The sequence below is a fragment of the Pyrus communis genome, chromosome 1, assembly GCF_963583255.1.
Source record: "Pyrus communis chromosome 1, drPyrComm1.1, whole genome shotgun sequence".
Classification (NCBI taxonomy): domain Eukaryota; kingdom Viridiplantae; phylum Streptophyta; class Magnoliopsida; order Rosales; family Rosaceae; genus Pyrus; species Pyrus communis.
This window is the reverse complement of record NC_084803.1, coordinates 20955574-20964737: the sequence shown is the minus strand read 5'-3', so window position 1 is coordinate 20964737 and position 9164 is coordinate 20955574. Positions and strand designations below refer to the sequence as shown.

Below are 9164 nucleotides of genomic sequence, written 5' to 3'. Positions count from 1 at the left end.
GTTCGGTAACCCTTAATTTTATTTTCTAGTTTTTAGTTTTTATTTTTGTTTTAGAGATAAATACGATAAATACATGAAAGAAATGAGATACAAAAAAGTTGAAGAAGGATATAGAAGAACGGTATAAAGAAAGATGCACAAACTGAAAATAAAAAGGCTTACTATATTAACATCCCACAAATTGTTGAATAAATCCGCCCACACATACTTAATACACCTAACATTTGCTTTTTCACTTAAAAATTATCTTAATACAACCCCACATACTTTCCCATAATATCCCCACATCCCACATGCTTATTTCAATTCAGTTTGTAAAACATAAATCAGTCACAATCAAGACATATCGTTTCGGTGGTGGCTACATTATTTAGACTTGGTAATAGCTTAAATTGTTCCATACGATCTTGGTAGTTGGCGTAAAAGTGTCAAGCGTTATTTACTGCAAGAGTATGCCAATTTTGTGTAACCGGTGGCATGGGATGTCCTGGTGCCAAATGTAGCTGTACAAAACAAAAGGAGTCAATTAGCTTTAAAAAAAAAACGTTCAATGTTGCAAAAAAAGTAAGTCAACTCTTAGTACCTGTATAAAGTGATTGTCATTGACTAAACCATTTGCAACCTCATGAAGATTAGTGGGCTCATCATCTCTTAATACATATAAAGGTAGGAATGAGAGGCATTGCAAACGGGATAAAAAAATCACCACTAGACGATAACATGAAGCTATAAGATGGCCTATATCTGGCATGCTCATCCAGTAGAGTTCCAGTGCATATGAATCTTCAAAATAGTCAAGTGCTTGGTCAATCTCAGCACGCCTCTCTTTCCAACCAAAAGCTTGCTGATATAGGAATGGGCAACAACGTACTTCCGCCAATAGGTCGGTACGTACCCTTGGCCATGAAGCTTGACCAAATCTCATGGCCTCAGCTATGACTCTATATCCACAATTACCATTTCCAAGGACATCAATCACAATAGTAATGTATTGCTTTATTGCCTCAGGGAACTGTCCCGTATATTGATGCGTAGAGGCGGCCAAATTGCGTAAAATTGATCTATAAGTCTATATAGTAATCAAGGGTTACTCAGTGAAGTTACAATTAGTATATCAAACATCACATCTATAAAGATAAGTGCATACCTTCAATTTGCGTGGTCTTCCCCTTTGTTTCTTTTTAGAGGGTTGTGGTTGGCTATCATGACCTGAAAGAGCTTTTGCAATCTCAAAGGCTGATGGCAAACGATGAGTAGAATTGTCAACTTTACGTGGACATCCTTTGGTTTTAATTTTTTTTTAACTGGTTCTGTAAGTGTTGTGGAACTTGGGTTCATCAAAGGCATGCCAATTATATAAGTACTCCTCTTTTGTTAATGAACTTACCAAGGTTTCCCAATCATTAAAAAACATATTCCAAACCTCCTCTAATGTGAATAGTTTTTTGCAATTGGTTGCAACTACTTGATTTATATGACATCTACACAATAAATGTCGAGTACTAAGAAAAACATTACGAATGGCATTCATCAGTGCTAAGTCTCGATCAGTGACAATCACACCAGGAATACAATCATCATTCATTAGAGTCTTCAATCTTGTCAATGCCCATGTGTAATTGTCTTCCTTCTCATGGTCAATGAAAGGAAATGCAACCAAAAATGTAATTTTAGTTGAAGTTACCCCTACAATCTCCAAGAGTGGAAAACGATGCTTATTAGTCTTGTACGTGCAATCCATGATAAGTACATGTGGGAAACAATGTAAGATATAGACATTAATTGGGTGAGTCCAAAACAAGTCACTAACAACATTATCAACACCAGTACTTCGATGATGCTCAATATAGTTGTACTCAGCCAACTTACCTAACAATTGTTGCATTTCTGATCTCCCTGCTTTTTCTTTTGTCTGATGATAGTGTCTTGCATTGTATATTGTCATCATCGTTGTTACATTAAGTGGATCTTTTTTCTTGATGGTGTTCAAAATAACTTAGGTCTCACTAAACTTGTAGACATGTCAACTAAAAGTTCATTTTGCTCTTTAGTTAATCGTCCGACAAAAGAATGCCCTTCAAGATACTATGAATAAGTATGGTTATGCACCCCACACTCAACCTCCAATTTCCATTCATCTCCTTCTCCAACGTTTACTCCTTTCAACATAAATGGACATCCGCATTTTTTAGTACCAGTATTCCTGGGTTCTTTCTTCTTCTTATTATTTGCATCAGAATTTTGGTCATTAATATCAGACTTCCTCAATATGGATCAATACTCGCCATATCTCTCACAAGCAAATGTTATTTGAGCTCTCTTCCTCCTTCGATCAACCCCTCCCGCATTAGACCTCTTAATGAAAATAACCATATTATTCCTTTTCCTTGTGCGTGAATCCAATCAAGCAAATCATTTTTACTTTTGAACACATGTACATACAAGATCATTGCCATTTGCCACTAATAAAATGTTTGTAGACATGCTAAGATTCCAACCCATATGCTATTCCCTATTATGAACCTAATGCACTATGCTACATAAAAGAATGCAAGAGTTTCCATGAAATTCACATATGCACATTCAATATACTAAAAATAGTTACCTCGTCGGTTTTAAATGCATTTGTGTAATCAACGACACTCGTTGTTGCAACCTCAGTGTCCCCTATAAAAGTATTTCCTTGTATGCTATCATATTTAAATACACCAAAAATTAATATCAAATCCTCGTTTATTTACTAAGAATCATACACCTCAATTATTTGTTAAAAACCATACAACTCAATATCAATAGGCTGAGTGGTACATGCTAACAAACCTGCGACGCATTTTCAGGTCCAACCTCCAAAATATTTTGTCGCTTTCCAATGTTAATTTCAAGGGACATAACCAAACCTTCTCTAAGAGGATCAATGGCTGGATTTGTAACCTGCAAAGAAGAAAATGAATAACCAATGGAAGAAAAAAAAAAAGAATATGAAATTAACATTAGGAAAAAAAAACTATTAGTTGCAAACGATCCTCAATAAAAATAAATAAATCAATAATTATAACATCAATAACATAATTATTCATTATCCACAATAAAGAATGCATAATAAAGAACTATCACACCAAAAAAAAAAGTGAAAATGAACAGAAACTCTAAGTTTCTCACAATTTTCATGAAAGACAATAAACTTTCATGAGATCTGTCTCTCTTTCTTGCTCGGTCCTCATGACAACAGAAAAGATGGACAACTATCCCGCACCACTGAAGAAACATAGTTGAGGCCATAAGGGTCATGCCCCACCTTCCTCCCCACCCAAGATTTCATAGTTCCCTTGACACCATAACCATGGGATAATTGTATTTCACAAATGCTACTCATACAAAACTTTCATACAGTACATAAATTGGGAAGAGTCAACCTTGTGACAACTTAATTTCTGGCATTATACTGACTAATATCTAGTGAACTTCATTTATGGTTTGCTTTCAGAATAAATATTTCGTATAACAATCGCACAGCTTCAATTAAACACGTATTCTCCCATGCATTTGAATGTACACATAAAAACTAAATAACCACCACTTGTGTATTAAAAACCCTACTATTGGTGTATCAAATATCAATGCTCACTTTTTGTATCTTTCACCCAAAAATACACACGTAACCACACTTATGTTTCATCGGATTACCAAAAATATTATCAAGAACTAATCAAACAAACACACCAAAACTAGCAATGAAGGATATCACCTGAACAAAATCCAAAACTCTTTTACAATCCTTATCGACTATAAGTATATGCTCTGTTAGTCTCATGCTTTAAGAATATTTGTTCTTTCAAATAATCTTAAGCATTTTTAACACATGTTTCCTTCTCTTTTTTCCTTGATGAATCCATAAAATAATCTTAAGTTTCATCACTATTACAGTGTCGTACTTGCTGTGGACAGTCCTGAATTGTTCAATCGGATCGCAGAAGCATTCTCATCCAAGGTTGTCATGAAATTTGTAATTCTGCTTTAAGGGGAGAAGTCAAGCCTGGGTCGAGAGAGTCGTAAGAGTATGCTCGACTTTAATGATGCCCGTATGTCATCCCTCTGTCTTTGCTAGCAGTTTCTTTTTTGCTTTAAGATAGTACCAAAGATCTAGGATGCTAGGGCTGCAGTAACCTTAGTTTAAATAGTCTATTAGGAGATCTCGTGTTCAGTCTATTACTAATTTCATGCCAGTAACCAGATTATAGAGTTTCTCAGAGAAAAACAAAGCCCAAAAATCAACAAAACCCTAGCAGCAAAGAAACTGATGAACAGCCTCAGGGATCCTTGTGATCCCTAAAAGATGAATCTGAATATAGAAGTTTAAATAATGCAGCAAACGCAAGATTAAATAATTATCGATGTCGTCGAAATCACTAAAACAATGAAAAATATGAAGTCTTACCTCATGTGAAGCTTCCGAAACATCGATTTCGTGTTCCATTCGTCAAAATCAATTTTTCTCAATCAACATGCTTGTAGTTTCATTGCTTAGGGTTTTGTTCAACAATGGAGGGTGGTGGGAGGGTTTTGATAGTTGAGAAGATAAATAATACGCTAAAAGTGATTTGGGGTGCATTTAGATTTTTTTTTTTAAAACATAATAAGGTCAAAATTGTCATTGCAAAGTGGGGTAAATAAGTCATTTAATATTAAATTTTAATGTATGGTGCATTCAACATTTTGTGATGTGCTAATAAAAAATACCAGCCAAATAAAAACTCTAAATCAAAATCTAATAAGTCATTGTTTTCATTTCAAATATTCTTTATACAGTAAAACCACTCTAAAAGTTACAAATTTAGGACCAAAAACATTTTATAATTTTAAAGAGGTTATTACTTAATAGAGGTGTAGTTAAAAAAAAAAATTATTTATGGACTTATTATCCTTAAAGGATGTTGTATGTCCTAAATAGGATTCTTGAGGATGACAATATGGAAATACTAAGAGTTTCATTCCAAGAAGTTGTAAACATGCTTGAGAAGATTTAAAAACATTTTGGCTTCAACAAGAAGGTATCTATATTCACAAATTATTACATATCCGCAAGCTCAAAGACATGACATCAACTCTAAAAACTAAAGCAGTCGTGATCTTGATCTTACAAGCTAATTAAATGAATTTTGAAAGAGATTTAATAGGTCGCTGCAATTTCTAAAGAAAGTGTGTATATTAAGCAAAGTATTAAAAACTTGCTTCAAAGATATGCATTGGCATTTACGTGTACAACATATACTGCTACATGCTAGCTGAGGCCAGATGCTGAAGAGCTTTGATTCTTCATTACTATAGTGTTCGGTCCAAAATCCTAGCCACAGTCTCATACTAGAATTTCCCACAAATGTTAGAGTAAATATAGAAATATAGAGAATAATCCAAATGATGATTTTGAGGTACGACTTGAATTGTTTCCTTAAAGTGTTATTTGCCCTCACTCAAATGAGTTTGCTAAAAGGTTCTTGGCAAGTCACTTCCAAGATACAACAAAGTGTGGAATATTCAATTAGCAAAACCGAATTGTATTCCCTTAGAAATAACTAGAAAGAAATTGTATGAATGTGATGGAAAGAAAAGAGAGCAAGGAATGTAGAAACAAATTTCTGAAAATTGTGTGTGAAACATTATGCCACAATGGTATATATAGGCATTAAAGCACTCGTTCATCGAGTGCTTTCATTTTAGTTGAAGATATACAACCCTTCTTAATAGTGTTGACTCAAAAGACATGTTTTCTATTTAGAATTTTCAGAAAATAAATATTGATTATTTATATCTTTTAATTTTACTCATACAATTTGAGTAAGCATAGTCATGTCTTTTAACAAAAAAATTGTAGTTAAACCAAAAGATACAAAGGTTGAATTAAATCCAACCTTTTGGTACCATCATTTTCGTACATACATTTTGCACAATGCAACACCAATATATATGATATATATTATATTCATATATATACATATATAACATATATATATATATATATATATATATATTATATAGTATGTCATATGCTGCAATGCTTCACTCGAAGAGAAGCAATGGTTGGGCAAATATCCAACTTTTCAGCCAACAAATATATGAATATATTCTTGAAATATTCAACAACAAATGCATCAAGCCATTTGACATATTTGCTTACGAGCTACACACGACCTAATAAATTAGTATTGAAGGTGAATCTAATAGCGAAATTTTACAATGTCCCAATGTATGTCATTTCATTGGATTGGATGAAAAGAGTTTTAAATGAGCGACCAAGAGTCCAGTAGTTAAGAATCTTGTGATCTCAAATGTCAGTTTATAATATAAACTGCTGTATACCAAAATTAGATTTATGTAAAGTGATTCAAGTGGTGCAATTCAATAATAATTTTTTATAAAAGAAAACATTACTATGTTTTTTTTGTCAAATTAGCCGAATGTACCTTTACACTTACCATCACCATCGCTGTCACCTCCAAACACCATTATTACTGTCGTTGATGTCACCTCGACCCACTATCATTACCTTTGTCGTCACCACCACTTATGATCATTACTGTTGCCACCACAACAACCCACCATCATCACCGTACGTCGATGCCACCACCGCCACCACCGTCACCACCCCCACAAAGTACATTTTCTAACTATTATCTCTTGCATATGTATTGATGACTCTAGATACATATTAAAAATTCTTTTAGCCAGGTTAGTCAAACAAGAAAATTTACAAATTCTATAAAATAAATTTCCATCATTTTGGAATTTCTTCTAAATCTTAAATTTCCTCATCCAAACATATTATTAGGTATTCCAATACTTCCGAACTTCCAACCCAAATTTTTCTAAATGTTCCAAACGTATTCCGATAAAAAAAAAAAAAGTTTTCTGAATATACCCATTTTTATAGTTATTTACTCAAATTATTTAGTTTGTAATCAACTTTTTTATTTTATTGTTCGGTTTTGGATACCTTTGGTTCATTGTTTTTATATATATATTTTTAGTACATCGATATTTTTACACTAAAGAGAGGGGGAGTTTGGCTAAGCCACACAATGGGCAGCCTAATTTGGTATTGAATTCGCCATCACTAGAAGAAAACAATTCATCTACCACGATGGATGCTAGTTGTAGATTGCGACTCATCACGAGCATTGCGCCCTGTTAGGATTCTGGATGTGATAAAAATAAAAAAAAACCATTTTTACCACAGGCAATACCCGTTGTCAAATACAATGTAATCACGGATTGTGCTTGTGATAGATTGGAATTTAACACCACGTGCTATGACCGTTGCAAATCACTAGTTAACCATGTGCCAATGCGCGTTATAAAATTTTTTCTACAACTAATAAAAAAAACTATTTAAGAAATATATGTGTATATATTTAAATATTGATATACAAAATTGTATATTTACTACAATATAATAAAAGGAAAACTAATAAAAAAAAAGGTTTTAAAACTTTAAGTTTTAACGATAAGGACAAAATAAAGATTAAAGTGAATAGTACCAGGATTGACTTTTTAGTGTAAAAATGTGGTTTTTCATTAAAGTGAACAGTACCGCGAGCTTTTCGTTAAAACTCCCTATAATAAATACATAACATATCAAAGATTCAAATATTACAAGTGGTACATTAAAACTAACAACAAAACCAATGAGTTATACTAAGTGCCAAATAGGCCTCTAATAACAAAGATATTGTTACTTGAAGGCCACACATTTCTTTGAACACCTCCGAACAAAGGACTTGAGAATGAAATACTGCCTCTAATGCTTGAGCTTCAGAAATTGGTGCCTCTCTCTATCCATCGGCATAGACATAAGCATATGGATGAAAATAGTGAATAGAAAAAGAAAACTTGAAGCAAAATTAATAAGTAAAAAATTAAATAGACGAATCTCTAACAGTCCACACATGACGCCAAAAAATTAATCAATAAAAACTTGAACATTTATACAGAACTAACCTCAACAAGATTACGTAGTGCAAAATTAACATTGCATTACAGAGAATGGATCAAATGTAGCCAAGAACTTAAATTACAATCATCAAATTCCTAAGATATTCTTCCTATCTGCTCCACCTGTAAAGCTAGCATTTCTTCATTGCTCCGTTCCATCTCCCAATTGACCGAAGTCACTAGCTCCTGATCAATTGTTTACACATTCAGGTTATCTAATGCACATAAACAAAACACAATATATAATTACCTGATTAAATTAAAAAAAATGGAAGAATTGAAATTTATAAACATTAAAACAATAAAATAAAAAAGATGAAGCTTAATTACCCTAAGTGAAAAGCAACCCATCTGAGGCAGTAGAGGCAGTGTGCTCACGGTCGTAAGCAATGTCTGGCCATCGCCAATTAGCCCCCGATGTGCACCCAAAAAAGCTCCAAAAAGCTGCTTCGGGATCCTTAACTGCTGCTCCTTCCCATACCGACCTGTCTGCTCAGACTTGCAGTATCCCTACACGTAAATCGCCCTCTTCGTCGGAATGCTCACCGGCCAGTTGCGACCCAGAAGCTCATCAATGTCAATTTCCATAAATTCCCTTCACAAACTGAACCACAAAGTTGCAAGTCAACGAATTTGACAAAAAATTAACAAATTTTAATCCAATTGAAGGAGAAACTTGAGAGCTTTACAAAACGGGTTCTCTATTTGGTTACCTGGGAAATGGAATAGTGGTGAATTGAGATTTTATCGGCAGCCAAACAAAGGAGAAAGAGTAGCGGAGATACCTGAGGACTCAAAGTGGATGAGGAAGAAAGGAGAAAACTGAAAAATGGTTGTCGTGGGTGAAGTTGTCGTGGGTGAAATGTTAAGAGAGAGAGAGAGAGAGAGAGAGAGAGAGAGAGAGAGAGAGGATAGTGACAGAGATCGATTTAATTTCTCACGATTTAGGGAGGGGGAGTTTTTCAGTTACTAGCTGATGGGATGAGATAGACCAATAAATGAAATTTGAACTTCTTTTATATTTTGAGAAGTGTGCTGGAGTGTTGTGAAATTTTCAAATTTCAAAGATGTTTGAAATTTTCAAATTTCAAAGATGTTTGAAATTTTGCAAAATTCTTGTCCCGCCTCCTCTGAATTTTTTAGTTCAGTGTGTGTGATTCCACCACATATTATGTCTG

General features: G+C 33.8%; 1 long non-coding RNA gene across 1 annotated transcript; it reads right to left on the bottom strand.

The window, feature by feature from the left end:
* Window positions 1-7947: 7947 nt before the first annotated feature.
* LOC137724923 (uncharacterized) lies at window positions 7948-8950 on the bottom strand. The gene is made up of 3 exons (XR_011067470.1): window positions 8700-8950; window positions 8317-8590; window positions 7948-8172 (listed from the first exon to the last, which is right to left on the bottom strand). It is a non-coding gene; the product is annotated as an uncharacterized lncRNA (long non-coding RNA).
* Window positions 8951-9164: the final 214 nt, after the last annotated feature.